Below are 8845 nucleotides of genomic sequence, written 5' to 3'. Positions count from 1 at the left end.
GGGGGGGGGGGGGGGGGGGGGGGGGGGGGGGGGGGGGGGGGGGGGGGGGGGGGGGGGGGGGGGGGGGGGGGGGGGGGGGGGGGGGGGGGGGGGGGGGGGGGGGGGGGGGGGGGGGGGGGGGGGGGGGGGGGGGGGGGGGGGGGGGGGGGAGAGGGGGAGGGGGAGAGAACTAAGATGAGATAGCTTGAGGGCTTGAGGTTGAGGCCACTGGCCAGGCGATGAAGGCAGTGTTAGTAAGTCAGTGACGACTGCGGCAAGATGATCTGGATTTGAGACTGGCCCTCAATGTGCCAGCCACTAGAGTTCGAAAAAGATGATCTGGCGCTGAGGTTCTTGTTTTCCTTTTAGGTTACGATTTTCTTTTTGTTTAAAATTTGATTAGGTGTTTAGTTTATAGAAATTTAATTATTATTATTTTTCTTGATTTAAAAATCTAAGTAGGGAGGACTGATCTTGGGCATTTTTATTTTGCTTGATAGGGCCTAATCTATTGTAAAGGGACCAAATTATGAACCAAAGTTTAATTTTATTGGGCATAACAAAATTTAGGGTAGTCACAAATTTTTTTTAAGGTTAAAAAAATATAAAATTATTAAATTATTGTATATAATCTGTTTTTGTCCAAGTTAGAGTAATCCTGTGACCACCCTAGCCTCAACGTGTTGCCGCTCCTGTTCCTTATAGCGAATGGTTATTGGACAATGTTTTGGAGTTCTGAATGCAAGGTTTTCTTTTCTAAATGACATGCATTCTTATTCTTTATTCAAACAATGTCTCATTGTCACAATGTATTGTGCATTGCATAACTTCATATGCATGTATAACCAGTCAGATGTTCTATTTGATGCATGAGAAGAACATGATGTTGAGGTTTGTGATACAAATAATTCGGGTGATGCAAGAGTTAGGAAAGGTAGGATTGTAGAAGCCTTTAATCAATAGGCATAAAGAGCCATGACTCGGTATGGGGATGAGATCATTGAGGTAATGTGGGCAGATTACAAAACCCAACATCGTTGAACATAGAAAGCAAGTATTTGTGGATAACTATGGTCGTGTATTTTATGAACTTTTAAGTCATTGTATTTTGTGAACTATGTTTGTTGAGTTAACACTTACATGAGAGTGTTATTTTGTTGTTGTTTATTTGTAATCAACTATATATTCATGGCCATATATTCATAAATTTTGAGTATTATAACCCCCCTCTCTCTCTCTCTCTCTCTCTCTCTCTTTTTCTTCGGAACTAAATAGTCTGAATTAAATATTGAATAGCTTTATTTGACTTTGTCCTTTTGTTGATTGTTAATGTTATTATATTTCTTTAACTTGACCCACTGTCCACTGACTTTGTGACTTATACTTGTTTGGCTCTTGAGTAGGGGTGATGGGTTCGTGGGGCTGGCATGCATTGGGCAATTGGGGTAGTAGACTAGAACAGTGGGTAGTAAAGTAAACACGAAGTTATAAAAGACAAAAAATTATATTATGTAAGACATTGTATTTTCAATCTTTATATTGTGCAAATCAGTAGGATGTGTGCTAGACTGCTAGTGGTCTGTAAAGAAAAATAATGAAACAACTAAACAACAATAATTAATAAATTTATTGTATTAAGAAATAATATTTCAAATGAACTTATAGTATAGTTTATTCTTTTTGCTAGTATTGTGGAAAAATATTTGATAAGGAAATCACGTATCCAAGATTCATCTTCATCTTCTAAGCAAATTTGTGTTGACTTTAACTTAGACAATCTTCATTTAGATCTTAGGCTATAAGAAAAGATATCATCTTATCATCCTAATAGGAAAGAGACAAAAATGCAATATTTTGTTCCGAATGGTATGAAAATATAAAAAGTTGGTTGGAATATAGTATAGACAAAAGTGTAATATTTTGTTTATATTGCTACCTATTTAGGCAAGATGTTGGCAAGCAAGCAAGAGGAGACCATTTTGTAACAAAGGGATTCAGACTTTGGAATAGGAAAGAGAAGTTTTTATCCCATGTTGGGGGGTTAATAATGCTCATAACCAAGCTGTCAAGAAGGGTGAAGATCTAGTGAAGGAAAAGCAACACATTCAAAGTGTTTTTGTTAAGTAATCAAATCAAGATAAAATTGAATATCGGATTCAATTAAATGCAATAGTTGATTGTATAATATTCCTTTTATGTCGGGGGTTAGCTTTTCGTGGTCATGATAAATCTCAAGATTCAAGTGATAAAGAAAATTTCCTTGAGCTTCTACAATTTTTGGGTGAATCACAATGAATCCATGAATGAAGTCTTGCAAGACACTACGAAAAATTGCAAACTTATGCACTATGAAATTCAAAAAGACATTATGAATACAATTGTACGTAAATCATCCAAAGCCATCATCAAATATCTTGATAATGGGTTCTTTTCTCGTGATATCTCAGTGAAAGAACAAATGGCTGTTGTTTTGTGTTATGTAAACAAAAAGAAAAGTGTTATAGAGTGGTTCCTTGATATTGCACATGTAGCACGTACTGTCGATTTATCACTCAAATATGCAGTTGAATTTTTACTTTGTGAACATAATTTGAGTTTATCAAGACTACATGGGCAAGGTTATGAGATGGCTAATAATATTCAAGGTGATATCAATGGTCTAAAATGAATGTTCAATATGCGTGAAAAATACCTACGAACATTTAGACTTCCAAATTACAAATTACCAATTCAAGCTTATTATCAAGTAATGTATGTGCGAAATATGAAAATAAGCTAAAACAGAATAGATCAAACAATCTAAACCATAATTAATCACAACCACAACAGTAATTAAAAGGCAAAGATTAAGGGAAGAGAGATACAGATACAAAGACAACACAGCGATGTGTTATCGAATAGGAAACTGAAGTCCTCGGCGTAAAACCTTTCCGCCGCCCTCTAAGTGGTCAATAATCCACTAGAGAATAAAGTTGAGATACATGAATAGAAGAAGACCCTCCAGGCCTAATCTACCCAATGCACCTAAGTCTTCCAAGCTTCTTGCTCCAACGAGGTTACGCCGAACCTTAATCTTCTCCAACTTACCGGATCCCGCATTTAGCCCATTGCATTAACCAATATCAATTGGTCCCTTTCTAACTACTTCCCAAGCTCCAATTCATCTTCTCACAGATATAGGTACGTTGAGATAAAGATTTGGCTAATGTACCTCTCAAGGATGTAACAATTGAGACCTAACTGCTTCCCAAGCTCCAATTAACCTCTTCATAGATATAGGTACGTTGAGATAAGGATTTGACTAATGTATCTCTCAAGGATGTAACAATTGAGAGGATGAGAGTAGATGAATTTGGAAAATCAAGGATGAAGATTGTGGATGAGTCAATCTTGTTTTTCTCTAGGTTTCTTTCAAAATTCTTTCTAGAAGCTCTCTATAATATGTGGGTATAACGGTCTATATATAGTAGAATGTGTATGGAATGCGAAGAGTCAGTTTTATAAAAAATAGAGTGGTTTGGCGACTCGAGCTCACGACTGGAACTAGTCGTGAGCTAATGGCCTAGCCAGACTGGAAGTTTTGTCTTGTAGTGCAACAGCTGGCGTGACTATTCAGCTCTCCTGCATTCTTCACACGTGTGCCTCCTTTAGCGACTCGCCAGTCGCGAGATTCAGTTGCAAGGCCCTTCTTGAGTGCATACTCTTGAGCTTTTCTTCATACTCACTCACACACTACCCTTACATGATTCTCACCTAAATACATGGTTTCTAAATGCTGAATTACAAGTAAATTTGGCACGGAATAAAGCCAACAAAATGATTGAATAAATTCATCCTTACATAAAAACTTTAATTTTGAAAGAGCATAAATCAACATTTTATGTCCATTGTTTTGCTCATCAACTTCAATACTCTTATAGCTATTGTTAAAAATCACATTATGAACGGTTTTAGACCCCTTAAACCAACCAGATTAACCTAGTTAATTAGCCAAGTTGTTACTTAGTCAAATTATGCAATTCTAGGTTAAAACAATCAAACAATCATATCAATTATAAAACAGCGGAAATATAAAGAACTCAAAGATATGATCACCCAAGAAAACCAAACTGGTAAAAAACTTGGGGAGGATTTGACCTAGCTATCCTCAAGGTAAACCTGAATTCACTATGAAAAAATTGAAGTTCATATAAAAGGACTTACAAACTTTCCGCTTGACTTCCTAATGCTACCCACCAGTAGAACTTACTGGCACAACCACGTGCAAGCTCCGAATCCACGGACTCCTCCTTTCTTGGATTCTCCAATTAGCTACAAGCATCCACGCTTGTTATTCTTTAAGCTCCAATGGTAGCAACCGAGTTGATCATCAAGGTTTTGCAGTAATCTCTACCTAGAAAACCCTAAGCTTTGTGTAAAGGAAAACTCCTCTAGATCTCACAAGAGATTTACACAAAACAGAAAAGTATGAGCAACAATACAACAGGAGCAACTCTAAAAACGTGGCTAGGGTTTTTCTTTATATACCTAGGGTAAAAACAGAAAACCTAAAACGTTTAATGAGTTAGAGCTAAGCTGGAATATTCTGCAGAAAAACATTCTGCCCAAGATTTGATCGATCGAGTCTTTCTTTCGATCGATCGAGCCAGGCCGAAATGCACCAATGCATCTACAACCTCACGATTCCAACTTTACATGAAAAACCCAACTTTAAGCAAGCCTAAACAAGACTTAAACATATTGTTTTGATCATGGTTTGCCAACATTACACATTAGAGTTCTAAATACATAAATTCCTAAATCTTTAGAACCTAAAAAACTCCCCCTTTGGCAATCCGTGACAAAACACAAACTAAAGCTCAAATTTTACAAGAGAAAGCCCTTTACATAAATAATGCTCATAAAAACTAAAATTCAATCCTAACTACTATCCATCAGTTGCAAGTGTAGACATCAGCTCAATTGAATCAACCTGTATATTTCTGAAACATTCAACAAACGCATAAATGCATGTGTGACAGAAAATAGTAAATAAACAGGTATAATATTCTTGTATAATTCACACAGAAACATATATCAATGAATAATCTCATAAATATAAATCAATAAATAGTGAATCCAAAGAAACAAGAATCATGTATATATCATGTATATCAAAAAACAATGTAACTCCCCCTAACATGAGTATCCCAAAAAAAAAGATATACAAAGTGAAGTGCATAGATACAATTTAATATCTCCACTAGCTCCTCAAAAAAAAAAAAAAAAAACTCTCCCCCTAACAAAAAAACTCCTCTACAAAGTCTACTCTCCCTTTTTGTGACGGAATGCCAAAGGGCAATCACAATCCATCATCAAAAGGAGGTGGTGAGGGTGAACGAAGATGTGCTAGATCAGCTCGCAACGCACGGATCTCGTCAAACAAGTCCACCAAAATGTGACCATGAGCCGTCTGAACGGTCATGACAGTCTCCAAAGTACGACGGATATCAAAGTCATCCGATGAAGGTGGAGGAACATCAGCAGCAACAGCAGCAGCATCAGGATCAGGAACAGCCTCACTAGCAGGACCTGTAGAAGAAGAGGGAGGAGGTGTAGAACCAGAAGGCTCAGACCTAGGGTGTTTAGAGCCAGCTCAAAAGTGAGCAGCCCTCTGCCTAAGAAAAGATGCACCTATAGGAGCAATCACATGAACAGACTCAGAGGAAGGGAAACCACTAAGATCAAGATAAAGAAAAATCCTACGAATGAAACTAGGATGAACAAGAGCATGTGAAGAAGATGAACTCCTATAAACTTCGTTCAAAGAACGAAGAAACAAATGAGGAAAACTGATAGATATGAAGTTATGCAATGCACAATACATTGTGACAATGAGACATTGTTTGAATAAAGAATAAGAATGCATGTCATTTAGAAAAGAAAACCTTGCATTCAGAACTCCAAAACATTGTCCAATAACCATTCGCTATAAGGAACAGGAGCGGCAACACGTTGAGGCTAGGGTGGTCACAGGATTACTCTAACTTGGACAAAAACAGATTATATACAATAATTTAATAATTTTATATTTTTTTAACCTTAAAAAAAATTTGTGACTACCCTAAATTTTGTTATGCCCAATAAAATTAAACTTTGGTTCATAATTTGGTCCCTTTACAATAGATTAGGCCCTATCAAGCAAAATAAAAATGCCCAAGATCAGTCCTCCCTACTTAGATTTTTAAATCAAGAAAAATAATAATAATTAAATTTCTATAAACTAAACACCTAATCAAATTTTAAACAAAAAGAAAATCGTAACCTAAAAGGAAAACAAGAACCTCAGCGCCAGATCATCTTTTTCGAACTCTAGTGGCTGGCACATTGAGGGCCAGTCTCAAATCCAGATCATCTTGCCGCAGTCGTCACTGACTTACTAACACTGCCTTCATCGCCTGGCCAGTGGCCTCAACCTCAAGCCCTCAAGCTATCTCATCTTAGTTCTCTCCCCCTCCCCCTCTCCCCCCCCCCCCCCCCCCTCTCTCTCTCTCTCTCTCTCTCTCTCTTTTTCTTCGGAACTAAATAGTCTGAATTAAATATTGAATAGCTTTATTTGACTTTGTCCTTTTGTTGATTGTTAATGTTATTATATTTCTTTAACTTGACCCACTGTCCACTGACTTTGTGACTTATACTTGTTTGGCTCTTGAGTAGGGGTGATGGGTTCGTGGGGCTGGCATGCATTGGGCAATTGGGGTAGTAGACTAGAACAGTGGGTAGTAAAGTAAACACGAAGTTATAAAAGACAAAAAATTATATTATGTAAGACATTGTATTTTCAATCTTTATATTGTGCAAATCAGTAGGATGTGTGCTAGACTGCTAGTGGTCTGTAAAGAAAAATAATGAAACAACTAAACAACAATAATTAATAAATTTATTGTATTAAGAAATAATATTTCAAATGAACTTATAGTATAGTTTATTCTTTTTGCTAGTATTGTGGAAAAATATTTGATAAGGAAATCACGTATCCAAGATTCATCTTCATCTTCTAAGCAAATTTGTGTTGACTTTAACTTAGACAATCTTCATTTAGATCTTAGGCTATAAGAAAAGATATCATCTTATCATCCTAATAGGAAAGAGACAAAAATGCAATATTTTGTTCCGAATGGTATGAAAATATAAAAAGTTGGTTGGAATATAGTATAGACAAAAGTGTAATATTTTGTTTATATTGCTACCTATTTAGGCAAGATGTTGGCAAGCAAGCAAGAGGAGACCATTTTGTAACAAAGGGATTCAGACTTTGGAATAGGAAAGAGAAGTTTTTATCCCATGTTGGGGGGTTAATAATGCTCATAACCAAGCTGTCAAGAAGGGTGAAGATCTAGTGAAGGAAAAGCAACACATTCAAAGTGTTTTTGTTAAGTAATCAAATCAAGATAAAATTGAATATCGGATTCAATTAAATGCAATAGTTGATTGTATAATATTCCTTTTATGTCGGGGGTTAGCTTTTCGTGGTCATGATAAATCTCAAGATTCAAGTGATAAAGAAAATTTCCTTGAGCTTCTACAATTTTTGGGTGAATCACAATGAATCCATGAATGAAGTCTTGCAAGACACTACGAAAAATTGCAAACTTATGCACTATGAAATTCAAAAAGACATTATGAATACAATTGTACGTAAATCATCCAAAGCCATCATCAAATATCTTGATAATGGGTTCTTTTCTCGTGATATCTCAGTGAAAGAACAAATGGCTGTTGTTTTGTGTTATGTAAACAAAAAGAAAAGTGTTATAGAGTGGTTCCTTGATATTGCACATGTAGCACGTACTGTCGATTTATCACTCAAATATGCAGTTGAATTTTTACTTTGTGAACATAATTTGAGTTTATCAAGACTACATGGGCAAGGTTATGAGATGGCTAATAATATTCAAGGTGATATCAATGGTCTAAAATGAATGTTCAATATGCGTGAAAAATACCTACGAACATTTAGACTTCCAAATTACAAATTACCAATTCAAGCTTATTATCAAGTAATGTATGTGCGAAATATGAAAATAAGCTAAAACAGAATAGATCAAACAATCTAAACCATAATTAATCACAACCACAACAGTAATTAAAAGGCAAAGATTAAGGGAAGAGAGATACAGATACAAAGACAACACAGCGATGTGTTATCGAATAGGAAACTGAAGTCCTCGGCGTAAAACCTTTCCGCCGCCCTCTAAGTGGTCAATAATCCACTAGAGAATAAAGTTGAGATACATGAATAGAAGAAGACCCTCCAGGCCTAATCTACCCAATGCACCTAAGTCTTCCAAGCTTCTTGCTCCAACGAGGTTACGCCGAACCTTAATCTTCTCCAACTTACCGGATCCCGCATTTAGCCCATTGCATTAACCAATATCAATTGGTCCCTTTCTAACTACTTCCCAAGCTCCAATTCATCTTCTCACAGATATAGGTACGTTGAGATAAAGATTTGGCTAATGTACCTCTCAAGGATGTAACAATTGAGACCTAACTGCTTCCCAAGCTCCAATTAACCTCTTCATAGATATAGGTACGTTGAGATAAGGATTTGACTAATGTATCTCTCAAGGATGTAACAATTGAGAGGATGAAGATTATGTTTATTGGATGGTGCATACTAATCGCAACTGTTGCATTTCTTCTCACCATGACATTGATGTAAAAATGTGTTATGCTGTAGTACATTATTATGTAAGACTTGTTGTCAATATGATATGGATATGTAAGACTGTTTTATTGTCGTGGTTGTGTAGTATGTGTGGTTTTCACTTTATTTATCTGTGTTTAGTGTGTTTTATTGAATGTGGTCATAGACTTTATTTGT

This window comes from Quercus suber, unplaced genomic scaffold (genome assembly GCF_002906115.3).
Source record: "Quercus suber isolate HL8 unplaced genomic scaffold, Cork oak 2.0 scaffold_225, whole genome shotgun sequence".
Lineage (NCBI taxonomy): Eukaryota > Viridiplantae > Streptophyta > Magnoliopsida > Fagales > Fagaceae > Quercus > Quercus suber.
This window is presented reverse-complemented; position numbering follows the sequence as displayed.